Genomic DNA, 26,030 nt, shown 5'->3' on the forward strand with positions numbered 1-26,030 from the left:
TTTACTTTTACCCTGATGAAGCCAATGTCTTGGTGAAACATTGTCTTCATCAGGAAAAACAGGAAGTGAGGCACAATAAGGATCCTTCAATATCCCTCAAATCCCTTCCCTTCTCTCCTAAAGCCCAGGATTAAATGAAGACAATATGAGCCAGGGTATGAGTCGTCATGTCATTGACTGTTGTATATAGTTTTTGTTTGAAGGAACAAAAAGTTAAAAACCAACTGCAGGTTCTTCCTCCTAACCACAGGCTAATTGCATGATGAACAAAGTCCTCTTCTTCTTCCTATCTTCTCTGGTGGTGGACAGGCAGAGAACAGCGCTGACATGATGACATCAGTACTACTTTCCACACCGCTATATGTAAGTGTAGGATGCCACCTCTAACGGAGCTCACATATGGCTTCTTCTAGTTTTGGGAAGGGAAAAAAGTGCCAGGGGAGCAAAAGGTTATAAAAATTGAAGGTGCTGTATGGGCTGGCTTTAGGATTAACCCGCTCAGCACAGGTCAAGCACACATTCTGTTTAGGACCCCCTCTGCATAGCTTATAGTATGCCAGAATTCTTGGCCTTCCGGGTGAGCTAAAACCAAGCAGAGTATTATCTCAGGAAGGGTTTGTATAAAACACAAAACCAGTTGGGATAATTTGAGCTCCTGTATTGTAATATACTTTTAACCATTGAATTCAATAAGGAAGACGTTTTTTACCTTGCTGCTGGCTATTTCTGTGTTGACTATTTTGGGACACTCAGCATAACTTGAGATATACACCATCTGGTAAGTTCAAGAATTCATAGTCCTATTATTGTTACAGTGCCTGGGGTTCAGGCTTTATACTCCTTACCAGATCCTTTTCACTGCTGTAAGAATGTATTTGCTTTCTGCATAACTGTTAAAGGAAATTTAAAATATAAAACACGGAAGGTATTGATGGCCTTTCCTTGTAAAAATGCTAGTTATCTGGCTCTAGGTTGGATATAACCTTTGATTGTCCAGTGCACTGGTGTGACTGGACCCTAAACCCAGTCTTCTGATACCGCTTTGCCTTCTCTAGAATAGTAAGTTTAGTTTACATTCTACTTGGGTTAATCAATCATCTTGTTTTACAGTTGGCATTTGGAAATGTATAATTACAGAGCAATGTCTGGCATAGAGTGCTTGGGTATTCTAAAAGGATGATGCTGTTACTGCAATTAAGCATGTGCACTTGAAAGTTACTGAAGCAACGCATTGTGGAGTTAATACCCATCAGCTATTTTGAACAATCAAAGCAAATGTTCTGCCTCTTCATTATCCAAACACACATCTTCTTTGCACTTGACAGTTACTGAAGCAACGCACTATGGAGTTAATACCCATCAGCTATTTTGAACAATCAAAGCAAATGTTCTGCCTCTTCATTATCCAAACACACATCTTCTTTGCACTTGACAGTTACTGAAGCAACGCACTATGGAGTTAATACCCATTAGCTATTTTGAACAATCAAAGCAAATGTTCTGCCTCTTCATTATCCAAATACACATCTTCTTTGCGCATTTCTGATTTTGTTTCATTTGGTTTATAGAACCCTGAGTTACATGACCTGTGGTCTGAGCCCTATTTGATTGCCATCCCTCGATGCAATAAGGACACTTCACTGGCTGTTGGGGGCAGTCTTTTTGGCCAAGGCACATGCAGATGGGCAGGACTTAACCCATTAAAAAAATAAAAACAAATAAAAAGGTGCACAAAGGAGGGGTTCTGTCTAATAAGAGTAATAGTAAATATCTTGTGGAGCCTGCGCATACCAGGACTTTTAGGGCCTTTGTCGACAGGCTTTGGACTTGTGTCGTTGGAATTAGCTTGACATTAGTTTCAGACACTTCTGACATCATTCAGAATTAATTGACAGATGCAACTGACCTCCTTCTGACTTGTATTTTGCTGATTGTGAACAAAAGCCCACCAATACAGGCCATTACTTCCAAACAATTAAAATAGTCAATAGGCGCTCTATAATGCCAGATTTGAGCATTTTAAAAAGGAATATTAATCTATATCTATCTATATTTAGCTTTATTTGAACATGCTAGTTACATTAAAAAAACACAACCTTATTGTTTTCATTATATACCTTATTTTAGACACAGTAATTTGGTCTATGTGCTTATCTATATAGTGTATGGATGGATGGAAGGGTGGATGGATGTCATTCAGGAGAAGTGGGTTATCCTAGGCAGACTACATTTGCATGCACACTGCCATAGGTAAAGTCTGCATATGATGCTGAGCCTTCATGTTAGAAAAAACTGAAATACAATAAGTGAAAGCAGCATGTTGGGGACAGCGAGGGCTAGATGATGCTGTAAATTAGACTGTAACTTGCTGCAGCTTCTAATGCCCACAGCGGGAATCTCACAGTTTGCAGTGAAATCAGAATAAGCAAACTTACCTCTTCAACTGTGCAACACTGAAAGTAAGGCTGGGGTTCATCTATAACAAGATCAGTGGTGGCCGCTCCATCAGGGGTGCAGGGGCACTGGCCCCCTAATCCATGCACCTGGCCCCTAATCTACATGGAGGGCGTCGGACGCTTCTCTTTTTTTTTTTTTTTTGTAAGCACATGATTAGAGCCCGAGGCTCTAATTGGCTTTAAAAAAGGGTGGGCTCGGCGCGCAGTGCTCTGCGCACACCCACTTGTGTGACATTATTAAATTAATATTCGCTAATGTCTTCCTGGCTCTCCTCCTGGCCAATCAGGAGGTCTCAGGACCCACTTCCTGTTCGGCTGGGAGGAGAAGCAACGCCTGTTCGGTTGGGAGCCTGGAGTGAGGAGCAGCCTCCTAAGGTAAGGCCGGACTGATCGCCGCCTTCCCGTCCATCTCCCGCGGGTGGCTTATGTGCGAGTGAGGGGGGCAGGTTTGTTTGCCGCCCCCTGAGAATATTGAGCACCAGCCACCACTGAAAAAGATAGTCACATATCATGTGAGATAAAAGACAACATACTTTACAAAGGACAATACTGTTGGATTTTAGAAATATACTAGCGGGGTCGTGTAAAACAGAGTCAAAAGTAACTTTCCTTTAAAGTGGATGTAAACCCAATGTCATCCTTTCTAAACTACTGCCATAGGGGTCATCTATAAGGATATACATGCCTCCTGCATGTATCTTTACCTGTCAAATGTCTCCCCTCTGTCTGTTATGAGAGCCGAAAAACTGCATATTCTGTGGGCGGGGTCTGTTATCTGGAGCTCGGTGGGTGGAGTTGTGATGTCAGTAGACTCCCTACCTACCTCTACACTCCCCTTGTCAATATGCATGTTCTCCTGTTTATTTCTAACAGTGAACTTCTGCTGAACTTCTGCTATGATCTCTAACATCCAGTGAAAAGACAGGAAAGTAACCACATGACTTCAGCATGCCAAATCAGTAGAACAGCTAATCCTTGCAGAGCTGCTGAAGAAAGGAGTGGGGGAGGGAATTAAAAAATAATGCCTGTGTCTTATGCTGTCACTCACAGCAAGGGGGAGTATTTGACAAAGTTTTTCTCAGTTTGTCAAGAATTTTCTCACTGAACAATAGAGGATTGCTCAGAGATGGATTAACTCTGTGTGGCAAGACTGGGCTCAAATGATAGGAAATCTTATACTCTACAGTATGATAAAAAAAAAATCGGGTTTATGTTCACTTTAAATAAGCTTCTTTACAGAAAATGTCATTAACAGTGAACAGTGAACATATTAGTGTACTCACCACTGCTAAGTATATTCCCACAATAACCCAGGTGATGAAAAAGTTGGAAGTTAATTAAAATAATGATACTGCTACATTAGAATTTCATACACAGCTGGTTCCATGCAGTACATCTACAAGGACTGACATGCTTTGGGTCGCTTAGGTTTCACATTAGCTTAGGGCAGCATATTCTCTCTTCTGATACACGTAAAACAATCCTTTATTACAGGCAAAGATATACTTCTGTGCATCACACTGTCTACTTAAAGGGACAGTAACCTTAATCCTGCTTTAAAACCTGATCAGAATGTATTCCTGGTGATCTTGAAGTCGTTTTTAAGCATTTTTAGTCATTTTATAGGTGTATTACAAGAGTTTTTGAATGTGTATTTCGTTTCCTGGGCTGGGCAAAGGGAGGAGAGTTCTATAAGAGGAGGGGCTTTAGACATAAAAACGTGTGCAAAAACGCTAGTATACAGGTGCTTCCATTGAAGTCTATGGAACCAAAAACACCTGAATATGCTCAAAAAAGCTCTAGTATTTTTTTCAGCATAGGGCATAGAGCACAGAATGACTGAGCATACAAGTGTTAACAGGAACAATTAGAAAGAATGTAATTCTGCATGTTTAGCATAGTCGGGTGTAGGGAAACAAGCAGAAAAACAATCAAGTGTGAATAGAGGCTTACATTGGTTCTAAAGGCTAGTTTTTTTAATCTTCATGCATTCTATGCTCCCCCCAGCCCCCCCCCTTATACGTACTAGAGCCCCATCTTAATCAAGCAATGTGCATGAGAGCAGCCACTTTCCCAGGCCTCTCTCTCCTCATTGGTTCACACAGCAGTGGGAGCCATTGGCTACTGCTATTGTCAATCAATGCCAGTGAGCCAATGAGGAGAGAGCGGGGGCGGGGCTGAGCCACACTCTGTGTATGAATGGACACACAGAGCACAGCTCAATAGGGAGCCTACTTGAGTGCCCCATAGCAAGAGGCTTGCTATTGGGGACACTCCGCAGAGGGGAGGGGCCAGGACCGCCAGCGGGGGACCCAAAAATAAGAGGATCGGGGCTTCTCTGTACAAAACCACTACGCAGAGCAGGTAAGTATAACATATTTGTTAATTTTTCTTCTCTTTCTTTCATTCCTTCCTTTAGAATCACTTTAAGGACAAATTGGTTCATAGATACAGATATCTATGATATTATAAATGTGTGTGTGGGCAGCATAGTTGCTAAGTGGTTAGCACTTCAACCTGGCAGCACTAGGGTTATTGGTTCAAATCCCAACCAGGAGTTTGTATGTTCTCCCTGTGCCAGCATAGATTTCCTCCCACACTCCAAAAACATGCTGGTAGGTTGATTGATTATTGTCTAAATAGGCCCTGTTATGTGAGTTAGGAACCTTAGATTGTAAGCTTCTTGAGGGCAGGGACTGATGTGAATGTACAAAATATATGTGAAGTGCTGCGTAAATTGATGGCACTATATAATAGGGATGCACCAATACCAGTTTTTTAAGTACAACTTTTTTAAGTATGAGTACTGATACTTTTTCTTTAGTACTCGCCGATACAGAGAGAGAGAGTTCCTGTTAGAGTCTTCGATCTTGGTAAAGAGCCTCAGCGTGATCAGCCGTGTCCAATCATGGCTGATCACGATGTCAATAGCAAAAACCGTTGATCATACATTTTTAAAATCCTTTACAGGTTACCACTTTAGATTTACAGAGGAGGTCTACTGCTAAAATTAGGGCCCTCGATCTGACCTTCGTAGTGATACCTCACATGCATGGTGCAATTGCTGTTTACATATGACACCAGACCGATGCTTGCGCTCGCCTTTGTGCGTGAGGAGTGCTTTTTTTATTATTATTATTTATTTTGCTTTTTTATTTTATTTTTAAACTGTTCCTTTCATTTTTTTTTAAATCATTTTTATTGTTATCTCAGGGAATTTAAATATCCCCTATGATAGCAATAGGTAGTGACAGGAATTTTTTTTTTGAAAAAATTGGGGTCTATTAGACCCTAGATCTCTCCTCTGCCCTCAAAGCATCTGACCACACTAAGATCGTTGTGATAAAATGCTTTCCCAATTTCCCAATGGCGCTGTTTATATCCGGTGAAACCTAAGTCATGGCGTAGAGATGATTGGAGCCATTTTGGTTTCCGATCAGCTCTATGGTCAGCTGACGGAACCACCGGCTGCATTCTCGGGTTCCCTGTTGGGACAGGAGAGCCCGAGAAAACCATGGAAGACAGGGTGGGACGTTCCCTCCCACTGCTTGTAAAAGCAGTCTAAAGGGTAATTACCCGCTAGGATTGCTTTTACATGAAAGCCGACCGCTGGCTGAAAAGAATGATACCAAGATGATACCTAAACCTACAGGCATCACTCAAACTCCAGCAACATACCAGTATGTTGCTGGTCCTTGTTGGGCATATATTGTATTGTTCTTTTTTTCATGCAGCCTGTGGGCTAAACGAAAAAAAGAGATTGATCGTGGGTATGCCCACCATTAGAATACCGCCCTTCATCCATCCACTTCTAATGATGGGCATACACGCACCATTTTTTTTAAACTGTGGTGGTGAAATCACCTCCTACAGCACTGGAGTCGCTGATTTTCGTATCGTGAGAGCAAACGCTGTTGCTGTCAAGATAAATAAATCAGTCCTGCAGCTGAATGGGTACCTGAAAAGCAAACAATGGTAACGATAAAACATTAACTCAATAAAATAACTTGATTTTTTAACGCAATCTGTGCCTAAAAAATATATGCCAAAGCATGGGGGCAATCCGCTCCTAATGTTAGGAGCAAATTGCTCCTCCACCCCTGCCCCCATGCTTCGGCATATATACTCTTTTTTTAACTGTGGTGGTGAAATCACCTCCTACATCGCTGGAGTCATGACTTTACGTATCGTGGGAGCAAATGCTGTTGATGTCAGAATAAATAAACCTGTGCTGCAGCTGAATGGCCTACCTGCTAAGCAAATGATGGTTAACAATAAAACAAAGTAACATTACAGTATAACAGTAATGCCCCGTACACACGGTCGGATTTTCCGACGGAAAATGTGTGATAGGACTTTGTTGTCGGAAATTCTGACCGTGTGTAGCATCACACATTTTCCATCGGATTTTCTGTCACACAAAGTTTGAGAGCTTGCTATAAAATTTTCCGACAACAAAATCCGTTGTCGGAATTTCCAATCGTGTGTACACAAATCCGACGCACAAAGTGCCACGCATGCTCAGAATAAATAAAGAGATGAAAGCTATTGGCAACTGCCCCGTTTATAGTCCCGGCGTACGTGTTTTACGTCACCGCGTTCTGAATGATAGGATTTTCCGACAACTTTGTGTGACCGTGTGTATGCAAGACAAGTTTGAGCCAACATCCGTTGGAAAAAATCCTAGGATTTTGTTGTCGGAATGTCCGATCAATGTCCGACCGTGTGTACGGGGCATAAGACATACCATACCTGCAAAGCAAATACAATAAAATAGAACAATAGATATAGAACAATAGAGAGCGAACAATAGAGAGAGTACAATAGAGAGAGTACAATAGAGAGAGAAGAAAAATAAAACCACAACTATTTTGGGCTTTTTTATTCTTTTTGTGTGGGTTTTTTTTTCACTTTTATATAAACTGTAAACGTTCCAGATTAGGGTCTCTCAAGATGTGAAGGCCATCTCATCTTTCGAGACCCTGTGTAAGTGTGCCCTAGGACTGTGCAATGCTGTATCCTATGCTAATACTCCACTAGCGTTTGAAACATTCACTATTGTAAAGACCAAATTGGTCAGGACAGGAGGGACAATAAAAGCGGATGTCACAACTATATACGCGTTTTCTGCAGACACAAAATCTTCTTTGGGGATTTCTTTGGGAAGGGATACTAGGGAGGACATATGGAAAATGCCTCTCATGCAGCCGACTCACTGCATTTGGAAACAGAAGGGCTGTGATGATCTATTCCTGGAATTTAAGGAAGGATCCAGTTTGTCCTGAAGCTTTGTATAGAACATAAGTATTCAGCAGAGCCAATTGGAATAAATATACAGACACTTTTTTTATACCAGCATCTGGCCTTGCGGCAATTAGGTACAGCGCCAACAACTGGTCATTGAGGTCCACCCCTCCCATGTTAAGGTTGTATTCGTGGACACAGAGGGGTTTCTCCAGAACACCAGTTGCCGTTTGAATTTGGACCGTCGTGTCTCCGTGAAGAGAGGACATAACGAAAACATTCTTATTATCCCTCCACTTCACGGCGAGCAAATTAATACATCTCAAGCAGGCTCTCTCCCCCAGTCTAAGACAGGAATCTACAAGCCGCTGGGGTAAGCCACCAATTCCACGATCAAACAAGTGACTAAAAAGTGGCACGCTTGTGTAATAATTGTCCACATACAAGTGGTACCCCTTTCCGAATAAGGTTGACACCAAGTCCCACACGATCTTACCAGCGCTCCCTATGTAGTCTGGGCAGTTCTCCAGCTCTAAATAACTATCTCTTCCCTCGTAAACCATAAAACTATATGTATAGCCTGTTGCCCTGTCACAGAGCATATACATATTGACCCCATATCTGGCACGCTTGCTGGGAAGATACTGTTTGAATGACAAGCGCCCAGAAAACGTAATCAGGGACTTATCAACGCAGACAACTTGATCGAGAGTAAACAAGGCTGCAAACTGCTGGTTGAAGTGGTTTACGAGGGGCCAAATTTTGTAGAGCCGATCGTATTCAGGGTCATCCTGAGGACTACAGAGTTCATTGTCAATGAAATGCATGAACCGCAAGATCTGCTCATATCGTGTCCTGGTCATGAGGCAGAGAACACAGGCATGAATGATGAATTGGGTCAGTGGCCCAATATGACCGCAACTCGAACTGCACTTATGGGACTCGCCACGTCACCAAGTGTTACTGCAGTGCTGGATGTACGACCAGGATGTACTAGGCCGCTGGTGCTTGCCAGTTCACCAGAAGGATGAGCGGCACTAGTACTAGCTCTCTGCTCCATACAAGAGCTCTGCGGTTCTTGCACCTCAACAACAGCAGAAGAACGGGGTCGGGTACGCCTGCCCTTGGCAGGGACCACTACTCCGTCGTCAGAGCTATCTGTCAGGGTGCTGCTGCTGTCTAGGTTCGTATTCTGAGCCTGAATCTGATAGATGGGTGAGTTCCTCTTCACTCTCATTGGTCATGCTCAGAAATGTGTAGGCCTCTTCACTAGTGTACCTTTGATTGGACATTTTGGCCTCTAAATTTACTGGTACAACTAGTGAGACTCACAGGAAAAAGAGCACCTGACTGTCAGCGATTGCTTCAAACGCTACCAAAAAAACTGTTAGCGTTCGCAGGAATCAGGCCTGACTCTGCGAATGCTGCAGTTATGTGTTTAGTGTTTTGTAAGTGACAGTGATCGATTGATACTGCACTTGGGTGGGCTGGGCTGGGCGGAGGGGCTAAACGCAGGTGCTAGCAGGTATCTGGGCTGATCCCGCTAAAGCTGAATTTTTGGGATCCCTAAACTATTGCTAATTTGGTTCTGATCAGATCATAAATATTGATCTGTTCAGACACTATACTACTAAGGGAGGTGTATGTTGCGTGCGTGGGTGTTAGCGCTACTGGCACTAATCTGACGCTGCCTGGGGCGACGCAGACCCTAACTGATGCTAAAACTGATATCACCTGGCGGGTGATCAGGGAGTTAAACCTTTTATTAGATAATATACAGCGGGTGCCCTGATGCTTTAAAAAAAATAACTAACTAACCAGTGTCACCCGTGACACTAATACGGTGATCACTGGTGAAAGGGGGTGATCAAGGGGTTAAACCTTTATTAGGAGGGTTTAGGGGGGACCCTAGACCTATCTGGGCCTACTTTCAAGTACTCTAACACTGATTAGTGTCACAAATGATGCCAGTACAGTGATCAAAGAAAAGTATGAACACTGCACTGGGTGACACAGTGACAGGGAGTGAAGGGGTTAACTGGGGGTCGATCGGGGGTTAAATGTGTGCCTATGTGTATTGTCAGTGTAGTGTTGGTGCAACTCACATTTGGATGTCCTCTCTCCTCTCTCTGGAACAGAAAAGAATTCCAGAGAGGGAGATGACATCACTTCCCCTGCCTGTGTTTACACCTACAGGCAGGGGAAGCATTTCATTCGTCAGAACTGATCAGCAGGTCTAGGCCAGAAATCATTGGCCTGGGCCTGGAGACTGATCGGTTCTGAAACTAATCTGATCATCGCGGCCGCCTAGGGGGCGAGTGTGCATGCCCGACGTAAGGTAACGTCGTTTCGCCCACCCGTGTCATTCTGCCACAGTAAAACTGCGGCGGCTGGTCGGGAACCGGTTAATACTGTGCGAGTTTTTATTTACTGCTACAGTTGGTAAGATGACTGAACCCATGTGTCAGAGGTAATGGAGGATTTGCAGAGTCGAGGTAATCAGTGGGGTACAGAGTCTATTAGCAGCCCTCACGGGGGTACCGCTTCATGTACATACAGTAAACATGTCATTAATCAATAATGTTCAAAGTGATAGCATGAATAAAATATAGGCATGTTGAAGCCTGGAAAACTAGAGAGCTATTTTTTGAAAATCTTGACTTGAGCTAGTCGAACTCTGTCTCCCCCTATTGGTCTAGAGGGCTTTTACAGCTCACATCAAAATTTCCTTAAACAAGCACCTCCCACCCTCCCAGGGTGGTCAAGAAGAAATCTACAAGCATAAGAACATATCACTGGTTGCCTGACTTTAAGTTATTTTTCCAGTGTAGATAGGATAGACTGAAGACATTGTTATATCATGGTATCTACAGAGAACAAATGATCATTGCCCCATTGGAATATGTATGCTAGAGGAAATATGGCTAATTCAATAAGACTTTTGGCCTTCAGAACATGCAGCTGTCATGTGATGTTCTCGAGTATCTTTGGCTTCATGGCAAATGTAAATGCAGCACCCTCTACCTAAGGTAGGTAGGTACTAGTGTAGGTTTTTTGTAAGCTGCCAGCGCAGGTAAATTTAAGCAGGTCTATGCTGTGACCTGTGAGCTAGGCCTGTTAGTTTTTGATCTGGGGGTGGGGGGAGTGGTTTAGTATAGCAGTAGGTGACTGACATGTACTTCGGCTCTTGGGCGCCTCCTCTGTTTCCAGGGAGAATGTTCTGGAAAAGGGGCAGGGCAGAGAGCTGGAGTGACATGGGGTACATGTGAGGAACTCTGACCAATCCCCAACTAGGATTGGCAGGGGGCAGGCCTCCTACATATACCCATGATCAGCCTGCTGGGGGAGGAGTTGTCGGCTGGGTGAACTGGATGATGGAGTGTTAGACTGTCATGTCTGAGGGAACCCCCTTTCTGGGGGGGGGGGTGTATCTCAGGCGGGGAGCTCGGGAGCTGGGAGGGAGCCTCTCCTTACATGATCATGGAGAGGTGTCCTGGAACAGGAGCTGGAGGAGACAGTTGGTCCGCACGTCCGGTGTAAAGTCATTCAGGAAGGATCCAGGGCAGGCATCGGTGAGTGGAAAGCACAGTGGAAAGCTCTGGAAGAGGCATGCCAGGAGAGCTGGATGTAGAGCCAGAGGGAGAGACTGTGGGAGTTGTGTCAAATCGATGCAGCCAGGAGGGCGGGCAGGATTTACAAGTCGGATTTGCTGGGATCAGTAGTCCATCAAGTACATTTATTCATCTCTAGTAAATTGGTTGCTACCACAAAGGGGTACTTCAGGACCCGGCCTACAAAGGGCTATCAATTAAAGACACTGGGACTTATTCAGAGTGAGGCCTAGTCATGTTCTGATGGTGTGACAGGATTACTAAAAATGAACAGTGAAGAAGTGTGCTGGAGGAAGTGAGCTGGAAGAAGTGTTCTGAGGTAAAAGCCTGTCAAGTTTAGGGTCAGCCATCTTGTTCTTCTGAGAAGTGAGAATGTGTGGCTGCTGTAACATGTAGCAACCCCGCGGGGTCATTGCTATACAAATAAAATGACAATTATATAGGTTATATACATTGGCATTTGTGAATGTAGCTAACAGCTCTTTTATATAAAGGTTATTCTTCTTTTAAGTTTTATGACATTATACATCCCAGACATCTACATCTAAAGTGCAAGCCTTGTCATATGAATTTACAATGCCATAAGGGGGTTTATCAGAAATAAACACTGTATGATTCAGCCTAGGAAAAAAATAAAAGAATACTGTCTTGGAAAAGGCAGCTGCACTTGCTGATTTCTCATACAGCAAATGCTATTGGCTTGATTGTTAGGCTGACACCGTCAAGCCCGTAAACCCCTAACCCAGATCAAGTATGCAGGTACAGAATAATGGAAAGTGCAGGTCAGTGAGAAAGTATTGAAGTCGTTGGGTGAGCTAGACAGCTAGCAAGTCAGCAACAGCATTTTCCATATTTTTTGCAGGAAAGGTTTACTTGACCAGTGCAAATAAGATGCACACCTTTTCTCTTATATGGCTGCCGCCATCTATCATACCCCAACTTTAAGTCCCCGTTATCCTTAACTACATTGACGACACAACACCTTGTTGGAGTAAAACTGGCCATAGCAGCCTTTTATTAACCAATATAAAACTATATAAAATATATATAAATATATATATAAATCTGTAACCTTTTAAAACGTAACAATATCAACTGTCAGTTTCTCCTCCTGGTGGTCAATGACGGCACTTCCCAACGTAAACTCTGTTCCACATCTACACTGCGGGCCTTCTATCATAAAAGGCCTATGGCCGTGATAACATCAGCCCAAAGACAACTCGTTACCCGCAGTGTCACCATTACCATCTTCAGCTAATCAGTGTTAACTGTACACACCAATAGGGGCCCATAACCGTTGAGTCCCCCCACACTTCCATCTCCTGGGTTAGTTACCACCATCAAAGACCACCACCACCGCCATCCATCTGCTGCCACGACGTAATCCTTCATACCACCTGTAAATAAACATTAACCAATATACACAAAACACATATTCAGGGAGGGTGGGTGGGAAACTTCCTCCTCACTATAATTCTCCCCGCAATGATGCCCGGGAGACCCCTCCTGACCCTTAAATAACCTAAACCCCTCCCATTAAAACATTAAACTTTTACCCAATCCCCTGCTAACAAATCTAAAACAACTTTTATTTTAACCCCTGCTGTACCCTTATCTCCCTGTCATGCCGGCCCTCTGCTAGTTTCATTCTATTCCACCTGCTCCAGGCCTCCCTTGACCAGTGCAAATAAGATGCACACCTTTTCTCTTATATGGCTGCCGCCATCTATCATACCCCAACTTTAAGTCCCCGTTATCCTTAACTACATTGACGACACAACACCTTGTTGGAGTAAAACTGGCCATAGCAGCCTTTTATTAACCAATATAAAACTATATAAAATATATATAAATATATATATAAATCTGTAACCTTTTAAAACGTAACAATATCAACTGTCAGTTTCTCCTCCTGGTGGTCAATGACGGCACTTCCCAACGTAAACTCTGTTCCACATCTACACTGCGGGCCTTCTATCATAAAAGGCCTATGGCCGTGATAACATCAGCCCAAAGACAACTCGTTACCCGCAGTGTCACCATTACCATCTTCAGCTAATCAGTGTTAACTGTACACACCAATAGGGGCCCATAACCGTTGAGTCCCCCCACACTTCCATCTCCTGGGTTAGTTACCACCATCAAAGACCACCACCACCGCCAACGCTAACAAGGGTGACCCCCCTTACCCTTGGGAGCTCCTCCACACACGCAGTGCCCTCCGAATCCCTTCCTCCAAACCCATGGACCAAAGGTCAATACCCACTTCCGACAGGTGCACTCCGTCCCTTCTCAAATATAGCCCCACATCCTTCTCCAACTCCCTGTGGCGAACTACCAAACCTCCATTTCGTATGACAAACTGGCCCACCCTTTTGTTCACTTTAATCCTGGTTTTGTTTAGCCGGTCCACGGACCTGGCCAATCTCCAATTTGTCCTGGCCACAATATCGGACCAAACAATCACCATTTCAGGGAAGGAAGTTCTCAGACGTAAGAAATCGATCTTAACGTCCTTTATGAGCTCCCGGCTGGGACGCCCACCCAGGTCGTTGCCTCCAACATGAAGCACCAACACGTCGGGTGGTCTGTCTAGGCGTGCAAAATGCTGTATTTCAGGCAAAACCCTAGCCCATTGCATCCCTGGCCTGCCTAACCAACGTACACAAGCATCCTCCCTGGGAATCCCCAACTGTCTCCCCTTAGGTCTCATATCTGCCCGTTTTGCCCCCCAAAACACATAGGAGTGGCCCAATATCCATACGAGACCCCTCTTGATTCCACCTAAAAGAAAGGAGAAAAAACCACAGATAACCAAAATCAAATAACACACACCATAATCAATCCCCTGCCACAAAACAAATTCTCGACCTCCCCAAAAAACATCGGTGATCCGCCCTTCTACTCCACCACCAAGTGTGGCCGCACATATGTACTGAATCTCCTAGACTCCCAACGGCCAATGCGCTTAACAGCCGCTTCGTCCAACCCACATCGAGCCGCCTCTGTGGCCGCTCCAATGCGGAAGGAGTGCGAAGCATACTGCGTAGAATCCAAACCCCCCGCTTACAAGCATTTCCTGAAAACTGCCACAAACTGAAATTTTGTTAAAGGAGACCCGTCATTGTGGATCAACAAAGTCCCTTCCCTCACCGGGCGGCATCCCAAAAATTCCCTCATAACGCACACCGGGCATACCAAAGGATCCTGCATACGATATAGTTGCACTTTAACCCCTTTTCCAATCTGATCCGTTTTTGACCGTCTCAACCAAACCTCCAAGCTAACTCCCGTGACCTTCACATCCTGTACCCCCAAGCCCCCCGAAACCTTCCTAGAAGGGCTAACCAGTTCACTTATCCGAAAGGCACCAAAAAAGGCCAGCGAAAAAGCTGTCCGGAATAGCAATGCCTCGTAAGCCGACGCGCATACTTTTCCCAAATGATCAGATAGAACTCGCAGGTTGCTAAAAGTCAATGGCCTCCTAGTATCCTTGCGTTTCTGCGACCGCCGATAGCCCTTCATCACTTGTCTCACCCAAAATTCTTTTGTGAAATCTGTCCCCCCTTGCAACTTGAACAAGAATGCCAAACCGGCGAGCTTGCGGTCCATCATCGAAACCGACACCCCTTGCTCCAGATTCCTGGAGACAAAGTAGACCACTAGCAACCTCACGTCTTCACATCCAGGGTCCACTCCCACTTGTTTGACAAGCTCAAACCATTCGGCCCACACTTTTTCATAAGCCCCCCAGGTGGATACACTCACCGAGCCCTTTATCCATCAAGTGAGGGTTCCAAAACGATCGACCACAGCCCTCGGGGACACCGAACCCCTTGTTGGTCTGCCGACGGAGCCAAGTCCCGGAATTTGTCCCACTGGAAACGAGACAAGGCGTCAGCCAACGTGTTATCCACCCCCGGAAGATGTACCGCATACAAAAAGATATTCATCTGTAAGCAGCGCAGCACCAAGTGCCTCAACAGCCGAACTACCGGTGGCGATGAAGCCGAAATGCGGTTAATCACCTGCACCACCCCCAAATTGTCGCAGTTCAAGCGGATCTTCAAATCCCTGAACGACTCACCCCAAATTTCGACTGCCAGCACCACCGGAAACAGCTCCAGCAGCACCAGGTTTTTGCAGAATCCCACTTCCTGCCATTCCTTCGGCCAGGGTTCAGCACTCCAATGCCCCTGGTAAAACGCCCCGTAACCCGAAGACCCGGCTGCGTCCGTGAACAGTTGCAATCGCAATTGCTCAGCGGCCCCGCCAACCACAGCGATTTACCATTGTACGTGGACAAAAAGGTGTCCCACACCCTCAGCCGTCGGCAGAACACCCTGCCCATAGGAATTATGCGACATGCAAAATTAAGCTTGCCCAGCAATGACTGCAGGCCTCTAAGCTGAATCTTACGCAACGCCACAGTCGCCCGAATCTCCCTTCTCAAAGCCACCAATTTGTCCTCCGGCAATCGACATTCCATTGCCTCGGAGTCAATGACTATACCCAAGAAGCTAAGCACTGTGGTCGGGCCCTCTGTTTTATCCTGTGCCAACGGGATACCAAAAATACCAGCCATGTGTTGCAATGTGGCTAACAGCACAGCACACGTCTTGGATGCTGGGGGGCCAACGCATAGGAAATCATCCAGGTAATGAATTACCGAATTCAAACCTGAAACATCCCGAACCGCCCACTCAACAAATGAGCTAAAAGTTTCAAACAATGCGCACGAAATCGAACAACCCATAGGCAAGCAGCGATCGACATAAAACCTACCCTGCCAGCAACACCCCAACAACCAACAGCTGTCTGGATGTACCGGGAGGAGGCGAAAGGCCGATTCGATATCCGCTTTTGCCATAAGCGCTCCCTTCCCACAACGGCGCACCCAACCCACCGCTGCATCGAAGGATGTGTAAGAAACCGTGCATGCATCAGGGTCGATCGCATCATTGACCGATCCGCCCTTGGGGAATGATAGATGATGTATAAGTCTAAACTTATTCGGTTCCTTCTTGGGGACCACCCCGAGCGGAGATACCACCAAATTCGGCATCGGCCGCTCCTGAAATGGCCCGGCCATGCGGCCCAATGCCACTTCTTTCCCCAATTTTTCTTCAACCACACTAGGGTGAATCAGTGCTGAGCGTAAATTCTTCGCCACCGGCGGGATAACCGTCAATGAACTAGGGATTCTAAAACCCTCCAGGAACCCTTTCCTTAAAAGCCGAGCGGCCGCCTGGTCCGGGTACCTACTTCGGAAAGGCTGCATCCTTTCCACCCTCACTGGTGTCTTCCCTTTTGTTACCCACTTCTCCTGGGCGACTTTTCCCTTTTTTAAAGCAGCGGGATCCTGGGTGAGATCCTCCGCAGCTGGAGCATTCGTGCTTAAAACGACAGGCACCCCCAAATTTACACGTCCCGTCATTGAATTGCCAACAGACGCCCCACTTTTTTGCGGCCGGCTGTCCGGGTGAAGAAGAACCGCCGGCCCCCCCTGGAAAAAACTGATTCGGGGCCCGAGCTGAGGACATAAGCTTCATCCAGAGGCTAATGTCCTTATGGTCCCAGAGAAGGGAGGGGCGCACCGCCCTCCGTTGCCGGAACTGCTCGTCATACCTGAGCCACGCTGTACCCCCATAAACTCTGTATGCCTCCCCAATGGCGTCCAAGTAGCAAAAGAGCGCCGAACAATGTTCAGGGTTCTTTTCACCGATTACACTCGCCAGAATCGCGAATGCTTGCAGCCAATTAGAAAACGTGCGCGGAATCAACCGATACCGCCGTTTTTCTTCATCCTCCTTCTTACTGTCATCCGGCTTAACCCTGTCCAGGTTAAACTTTTCCAAAGGGAGAAGGGAAAAAATTTCCACATACTCCCCTTTCACAATTTTTCCCCCGCACTTCCGACTTCAAATGTGCCCCAAGCGGCCCTTCGAAGCATACGTAAACCTCGCATTTTGTGGCATCCGCAATGCGAACCACGTCCGTCCTTTTCTCCCCCTCACCTGCAGCCACCACAGTCGTGGCCGGCGCGGACCCCACCGTGGGCACCGACCCCGAGGGGGCTGTCACGCCCGCATCATCCGTAGGGGGCACCTCCCCCACCACCTGCGATGCTGCACTTGGAGGGACCCACACCGCAGTCTGCGGCGCCTGCCCCTCCCTACCCGACCCAAACTTCTGGACTAAATCTCGCAAACCCCCTAATAAAGCCTGCAACTGCCCGTCCGTGCCCCCAGCAGAAGGTCCCGGGCCCACTGGCATTGTACTGGCTGCCAAAACCGCCCCAGATTGCGGCCCACCCGATATGGTACCAGTCCCCCCCCACATCAGCCGCCCCCAACAACCCCTGTAAGGCATTTGTAAGTGTGTAAGAAGCAACAGAACGTGACTTACCGGGCTGACCAGGGGTTGTCCCCGCCGCCGCTGCTCCTGAATCCGATGGCGCCGGACGCACCTGCTCTTCATCCTCCTCAGACCTGCTCAGTTCTCCTTCGGACCGGTCACCGGGCTCCTGCAGGGGCTCCGAGTCATCCAGCCCCGGGGAAGAGGGCCTGAATGCTGCCGTCCTCCTGACCTCGCCGACCACGCCTCCCAACGCTGGCTCCTCCCACCGCTGGCACTATCTTCCTCACAGGCGTCCTGGAGACCTGACTGCTGGGCCGCCCACTCCTCCTGGAAGGGGTAACGCTCCGGACTTCCGAGCCGCCGGCCGGGGATGGGGAAAGCCCGGCGGCCGTTGACGTCATCCTTCCGCGCTGAGACCTCCCCCTGGCTGCGTCCACAACACAGGGAGCGTCCGTCCGTTCACGCTGCCCACGTCGAGCGGGCGGGGGGGAAACGCTGGGTCCTGCCGACACCCCGCCCACTGAGCTCCGCCGCTGCCGAGGATTCTGCCCGGGAACCACACCGGCCGAAACATGGTGTCGTTTCGCCGGTGGTCCCGACGGGTCCCGCTCTGGGGGGCTCCTAACGTGGCGTGCAGCTCTGGGGGAGGCTTCTGGTGAAAAACGCTCCGGAGGCCGAGACCTCCGGGCGCGTGGAAGATCCTGCCCCCTCACCTCCTCTCCAGCTTGAGGTCCGAGGAGCCTAGCCACTTGGCTGTGCAGCCATCCAGGGCCGTGTGTGGTCGCCGCCGCCCGCAGCTGGGCTAATAAACTGTCCAAATCCGCCATTGCCCTATTGCTCAGGGACACAAACTTCCTCCTCACTATAATTCTCCCCGCAATGATGCCCGGGAGACCCCTCCTGACCCTTAAATAACCTAAACCCCTCCCATTAAAACATTAAACTTTTACCCAATCCCCTGCTAACAAATCTAAAACAACTTTTATTTTAACCCCTGCTGTACCCTTATCTCCCTGTCATGCCGGCCCTCTGCTAGTTTCATTCTATTCCACCTGCTCCAGGCCTCCCTTTAACATCTAAACCCAAGAACAAACAAGTAATACTGCACTTTATTAGTCCTTAGATATTATGCCTGCATTTGTTTTCTCTTCTTTTTATTTGTACCTGGTGATCATGCCAGTAATATACTTCCTGTCTAGGATAACCACACTCACTCACCTCGTATCTATGGAGGAGCTGCGTGGACACCTTAGGAAAATAGGAGAGGTTAGTACTACAGAATACCTATCCCTCTCCTCATCTCCATAACATAGGGGGAAAGGGGGTATTCTGCATCCACTGCCTGAGTTTTCAGTGCAGAAGAGAGTGCATATGAAGTTTTAGGAGCACACTGTGCTGGCAGGGTTTTTTCACTTATTGAACAAATTTAACAGTCAAGTTTTAAGACCCCTTTCACACTGGCACTGCCCCGCGTTAGTGGTAAAGTGCCGCTAGTTTTAGCGGCGCTTTACTGTCCTTTTAGCGGTGCTTTTCGGCCGCTAGCAGGGCGCTTTTAACCCCCACTAGCGGCCGCAGGAAGGGTTAAATTCGCCCAAAAAGCTCTGCTGCTGAAGTGCTTTTCAGGTGACCCATTGATTTCAATTGGTAGGGGAGGTGGAGGATGGGAGTGAAGCATATTTTGTGTGGGGGACAGCACCAGAGAGAAGCTAAGTTATCTATTTATCTATCTATCTATCTATCTATCTATCTATCTATCTATCTATCTATCTATCTATCTATCTATCTATCTATCTATCTATCTATCTATCTATCTATCTATACAGTATCTCACAAAAGTGAGTACACCCCTCACATTTTTGTTAATATTTTATTATTATTATATCTTTTCATGTGACAACACTGAAGAAATGACACTTTGCAACAATATAAAGTAGTAAGTGTTTAGCTTGTATAACAGTGTAAATTTGCTGTCCCCTCAAAATAACTCAACACACAGCCATTTATTTCTAAACCGCTGGCAACAAAAGTGAGTACACCCCTAAGTGAAAATGTCCAAATTGGGCCCAATTAGCCATGTGTCATGTGACTCGTTAGTGTTACAAGGTCTCAGGTGTGAATGGGGAGCAGGTGTGTTAAATTTGGTGTTATTGCTCTCACTCTCATACTGGTCACTGGAAGTTCAACATGGCACCTCATGGCAAAGAACTCTCTGAGGATCTGAAAAAAAGAATTGTTGCTCTACATAAAGATGGCCTAAGTTATAGGAAGATTACCAAGACCCTGAAACTGAGCTACAGCACGGTGGTCAAGCCCATACAGCAGTTTAACAGGACAGGTTCCACTCATAACAGGCCTCGCCATGGTCGACCAAAGAAGCTGAGTGCACGTGCTCAGTGTCATATCCAGAGGTTGTCTTTGGGAAATAGACGTATGAGTACTGCCAGCAATGCTGCAGAGGTTGAAGGGGTGGGGGGTCAGCCTTTAATGTCTAAACCACTGGCAACAAAAGTGAGTACACCCCTAAGTGAAAATGTCCAAATTGGGCCCAAAGTGTCAATATTTTGTGTGGCCACCATTATTTTCCAGCACTGCCTTAACCCTCTTGGGCATGGAGTTCACCAGAGCTTCACAGGTTGCCACTGGAGTCCTCTTCCACTCCTCCATGATGACATCACAGAGCTGGTGGATGTTAGCGACCTTGTGCTCCTCCACCTTCAGTTTGAGGATGCCCCACAGATGCTCAATAGAGCTTAGGTCTGGTGACATGCTTGGCCAGTCCATCACCTTTACCCTCAGCTTCTTTAGCAGGGCAGTGGTCGTCTTGGAGGTGTGTTTGGGGTCGTTATCATGTTGGAACACTGCCCCGCGGCCCAGTCTCTGAAGGGAGGGGATCATGCTCTGCTGCAGTATGTCACAGCAGATGTTGGCATTCATGGTTCCCTCAATGAACTGTAGCTCCCCAGTGCCGGCAACACCCATGCAGCCCTAGACCATGACACTCTCACCCCCATGCTTGACTGTAGGCAAGACACACTTGTCTTTGTACTCCTGACCTGGTTGCCGCCACACATGCTTGAGACCATCTGAACCAAAAAAGTTTATCTTGGTCTCATCAGACCACAGGACTTGGTTCCAGTTATCCATATCCTTAGTCTGTTTGTCTTCAGCAAACTGTTTGCGGGCTTTCTTGTGCATCATCTTTAGAAGACGCTTCCTTCTGGGACGACATCCATGCAGACCAATTTGATGCAATGTGCGGCATATGGTCTGAGCACTGACAGGCTGACCCCCCACTCCTTCAACCTCTGCAGCATTGCTGGCAGTACTCATACGTCTATTTCCCAAAGACAACCTCTGGATATGACACTGAGCACGTGCACTCAGCTTCTTTGGTCGACCATGGCAAGGCCTGTTATGAGTGGAACCTGTCCTGTTAAACCGCTGTATGGGCTTGACCACCGTGCTGTAGCTGAGTTTCAGGGTCTTGGTAATCTTCCTATAACTTAGGACATCTTTATGTAGAGCAACAATTCTTTTTTTCAGATCCTCAGAGAGTTCTTTGCCATGAGGTGCCATGTTGAACTTCCAGTGACCAGTATGAGAGTGAGAGCGATAACACCAAATTTAACACACCTGCTCCCCATTCACACCTGAGACTTTGTAACACTAACGAGTCACATGACACATGGCTAATTGGGCCCAATTTGGACATTTTCACTTAGGGGTGTACCTACTTTTGTTGCCAGCGGTTTAGAAATAAATGGCTGTGTGTTGAGTTATTTTGAGGGGACAGCAAATTTACACTGTTATACAAGCTGTACACTCACTACTTTACATTGTAGCAAAGTGTCATTTCTTCAGTGTTGTCACATGAAAAGATATAATAAAATATTTGCAAAAATGTGAGGGGTGTACTCACTTTTGTGAGATACTGTATATATATCAGTTTATCTTAAAGTGATTGTAAACCTTCGTTTTTTTAAAATAACAAACATATTATACTTACCTCCACTGTGCAATTCATTTTGCACAGTGTGGCCCCGAACCTCGTCTTCTGGGGTCCCCCGGCGGCGCTACCGACTCCTCCTCGCATCAGTAAACCCCCTGGGAGAAGCGCTTCATTGCGTAATTGGATTTGATTGACAGCAGCGGGAGTCAATGGCTGCGCTGCTATCATTCTATCCAATCAAGAGCCAAGAACCCCGGGCAGAGAGGTAGAGGGCGTCTCCGCCGAGGGAACGAGCAGTTTCAGGTGAGTAAAATGGGGGGGCTGGGGAGGCCGGTCAGTGTCAGAAGTTTTGTTCACTGTAATGCATAGGATACATTAAGGTGAAAAAACATGAGGGTTTACAACCCCTTTAATTGCTAACCATATTTACACACATACCCTGGAATAAAAAAAGAGCGTCATAAAGGCGCTTCAAAAATCTGTCTCGCATTCGTATGGTAGAATTTGCAGCATATTTATGTAAGATATATATCAATCGCTATTTTATATGAATCTGTTCTGTGACAGAACTGTTGCAAACATCTTTCCTATGAAGTGGTGGAGTTTTAGAGTCCATGCACACAGGGCTTAAAAAAACACCAGTTCTTTTGGCAGAAAAAAAAGGCTCATATAGAGCTTTTTTGTACAGGCGCTTAGGAGCGTTAAGCAGCGTTTAGTAGCATTTAGCGTTTTTTTCTGCCAGAAAACTGCTCTCAAAAACTCAAACCAGAAGATTTTGCTGCGATTTGCATTTTGCTGACAGCTGAATGTAAAAAAAAAGAATTGCCGGCAAAAAAAAAAATAAAACTGCGTGGGGTACCCCCCCCAGGTTCATACCAGGCCCTTGAGTCTAGTATGGATTCGGAGGGGTCCTCCCCAAAATCCATACCAGACCCTTATCCGAGCATGCAGCCTGGCAGGTCAGGAAAGGGAGGGGACAAGCAAGTGCCCCCCAACCATACCAGACTGCGTGCCCTCAACATGGGGGGGGGTGGGTGCTTTGGGTCTGTGTCCCCCACCCCAAAGCACCCTGCTGATCTGTCCATGCGGATGTCAAGCATTTCTATGAGGCGTGGCCATCGGATGGCGTCATCCGGAGACCCCGCCCCCTTGTGATGTCACAGACCCATCATGCCCCGGGTGGTGAGGTCACAAGGGGGCGAGGCCTCCGGAAGACATCATCCAATGACCACGCCCCATAGTTATCTAAGAAATGCTTGACATCGGCGCAGACAGCTTTGCAGGATTCAGCATCGTCGGCGGGTTGTCAGCGGGAGCGGCGGCGGATTAAGAAGACCGGACAAAGAAGACCGGAGAAAGAAGAAGACCGGAAGAAGAAGCGGGAGAAAGAGAAGACCTGAGGAAGAAGCGGGAGAAGGAGAAGCCCGGAAGAAGAAGCGAGTGAATGAGAAGCCCGGAGGAGGAAGAAACGGGGAAGTAGAAGACATTTTTACTAAAGGACTTGTCAAAAACTGTCTATTGTCTTTTGTCACATTACACTACTTTTTTTGGTGAATGGAGGCAAGGTGCTTTGGGATAGGGGGCGAAGAGCCCCCCTGCCCCACAGCACCCACCCCCTAATGTTGAAGAAGGCATGCAGTCTGGTATGGTTCAGGAGTTGGTGGCGCTCGCTCGTCCCCTCCCTTTCCTAACCTGCCAGGCTGCATGCTCAGACAAGGGCCTGGTATGGACCTGGGGGGACCCCCGCACAGTTTTTTTTTCACACTTTTTTTAGCCGCTGATTCTTATTTTTTACATTCAGCTGTCAGCAGAGAAGCCCGCTGACAGCTGATGACTCATCGGTTGTTAAGGATGCGGCGGCCGGCTTCCTGGCACTCTCCTTAGCAACCAGCTACATACAGTGTAAAAAAAATACCAAAAAACACAAATCGCGGTAAAAACTCGGTATTTGCATTTTGGATGCAGTTCCATTGAAGTCTATTACATGCAATTTTTACGGAAAAAAGTCCCGGACACCTTCCAAAAGCGCAGAGGTACAAGAATGCATTGATGTGAAAGTGTTTCATAGGAACCCATGTTAAAAAAAATTCCCTGCATTTCAGCAAAATGGAAAATGCATAAAAAACCACATTAGTGTGAATTGAGCCTAATGCCGCGTACACACGGTCGGAATTTCGGCCCACAAAAGACCAATGAGAGTTTTTCGCCGGAAAATGCGACCGTGTGTATGCTCAATCAGTCTTTTGCTGGCGGATTTCCAGCCAGCAAAAGATTGAGAGCATGCTCTCAATTTTTCGGTCGGGAAAAGTTCCTATCCGAAAATGCGATCGTCTGTGGCAATTCAAACGGGCAAAATCCCTACGCATGCTCGGAAACAATTCGAAGCATGCTCAGAAGCATTGAACGTCATTTTCTCGTCCGCTTTCTTGACGGTCGTAATTTCAGCGAACTTTTGCGTGACCATGTGTATGCAAGGCAAACTTGAGCGGAATCCCGTCGGAAAAGTCATATCTTTTTTCGATGAGAAAACTGATCATATATACGCGGCATTACAGGCAGAAGAGGAGGAGTAATATAAACACCACATTCCTTACTGCCACTTTCTTTACCACCACTTTCCTTACCACCACTTTAGTTTCCACTACATTCCCTACCACCGCTTTCCTTACCACCACTTTCCTTGCCTCCACATTCCTTACCACCACTTTCCCTGCCTTCACATTGCTTACCACCACTTTCCTTACCACCAATTTCCTTGCCTCCACATTCCTTACCACCTCTTTCCATGCCTCCACATTCCTTTCCACCACTTTCCTTGCCTCCACATTCCTTACCACCACTTTCCCTACCACCACTTTCCTTGCCTCCACATTCCTTACCACCACTTTTCCTGCCTCCACATTCCTTACCACCACTTTCCCTGCCTCCACATTCCTTACCACCACTTTCCCTGCCTCCACATTCCTTACCACCACTATCTTTGCCTCCACATTCCTTACCACCACTTTCCCTACCACCACTTTCCTTACCACCACTTTCCTTGCCTTCACATTCCTTACCACCACTTTCCCTACCACCACTTTCCTTACCACCACTTTCCTTGCCTTCACATTCCTTACCACCACTTTCCCTGCCTCCACATTCCTTACCACCACTTTCCCTGCCTCCACATTCCTTACCACCACTTTCCCTGCCTCCACATTCCTTACCACCACTTTCCCTAACACCACTTTCCTTACCACCACTTTCCTTGCCTCCACATTCCTTACCACCACTTTCCTTGCCTCCACTTTCCTTACCACCACTTTCCTTGACTCCACATTCCTTACCACCACTTTTCCTGCCTCCACATTCCTTACCACCACTTTCCTTGCCTCCACATTCCTTACCACCACTTTCCTTGCCTCCACTTTCCTTACCACCACTTTCCTTGCCTCCACATTCCTTACCACCACTTTCCCTGCCTCCACATTCCTTACCACCACTTTCCCTACCACCACTTTCCTTACCACCACTTTCCCTACCACCACTTTCCTTGCCTCCACATTCCTTACCACCACTTTCCCTACCACCACTTTGCTTATAGAAACATACAGTAAAACTATCACAAATAAGAACTACTTGATGACAAATTCAATTTGTCACATATGTCGGTACTAATAAAAAAATATTGTAGAATTTTCACAAATTTAGTGCAAGGCTTTCGACAACCGACAGATCACTGCAAATATGTGGCAAATGTCTTTTTGAATCTTCCCCCTAAACATGTAAAGTTGTAAAGAAAATTAAAGGAAACACATGCTTACTTTATTATATTCTCCTATTATCACCTATGTCACCTGAGATGTCTAAAACAATATCTTGCTACTACTTAGAACACAGTTATGAATAGCCTTGATTTAACGTTATCCAATATCCATACATTTTTACCTGAGAAGACTTGCAGTATCTGGTGGACTTGTTCTGTAAACTTCTCACAATCCTCTTCTCTCAGGTCCTGTAGACCCTTATCTGCCAGGTCAGTCGCTTACATGTACTATTGTGGGCTATTTACCTGTTAGTCTTTCAGAGCCGCACACAGAAATGTAGCAATGTACTGCTAACCTGACCGCGCCCCAAAGCAGACACACCTGTAGGTTTGCATGCAATCAGTGAAAATCTACATATGATAAAAACAGGAATGCTTGCTGTATAATAAGTATGTGCTGTACTTTCAAGTTATTTAACCCATGTATAGTAAGTTTCAACTGGCTCAGCCAGAGTCGCAATATTCTAGCTGCTGTTCCCCTCACACCTGCTTCCAGGCATTCTTTCTAAGAAGAGACCATCTCTTAAAGTCACTGTCACTCGGCACAGTGGTAGAACTTGCTGGTAATTGTGTAGTAGGTGACACTATAGGCAGTTCCGCAA

The 26,030-nt window shown here is 46.5% G+C and overlaps 1 protein-coding gene across 1 annotated transcript in view; it reads right to left on the minus strand.

The window, feature by feature from the left end:
- Positions 1-25,753, minus strand: part of LOC141132548 (protein NDNF-like) — a 74,764-nt gene extending 49,011 nt beyond the window's left edge. The window contains exon 1 of the mRNA XM_073621102.1: positions 25,551-25,753. The gene's annotated coding sequence lies outside the window, so the exon portion shown is untranslated. The remainder of the gene's footprint in view (positions 1-25,550) is intronic.
- Positions 25,754-26,030: the final 277 nt, after the last annotated feature.

This window comes from Aquarana catesbeiana, linkage group LG03 (assembly GCF_042186555.1).
Source record: "Aquarana catesbeiana isolate 2022-GZ linkage group LG03, ASM4218655v1, whole genome shotgun sequence".
Taxonomy (NCBI): Eukaryota; Metazoa; Chordata; class Amphibia; order Anura; family Ranidae; genus Aquarana; species Aquarana catesbeiana.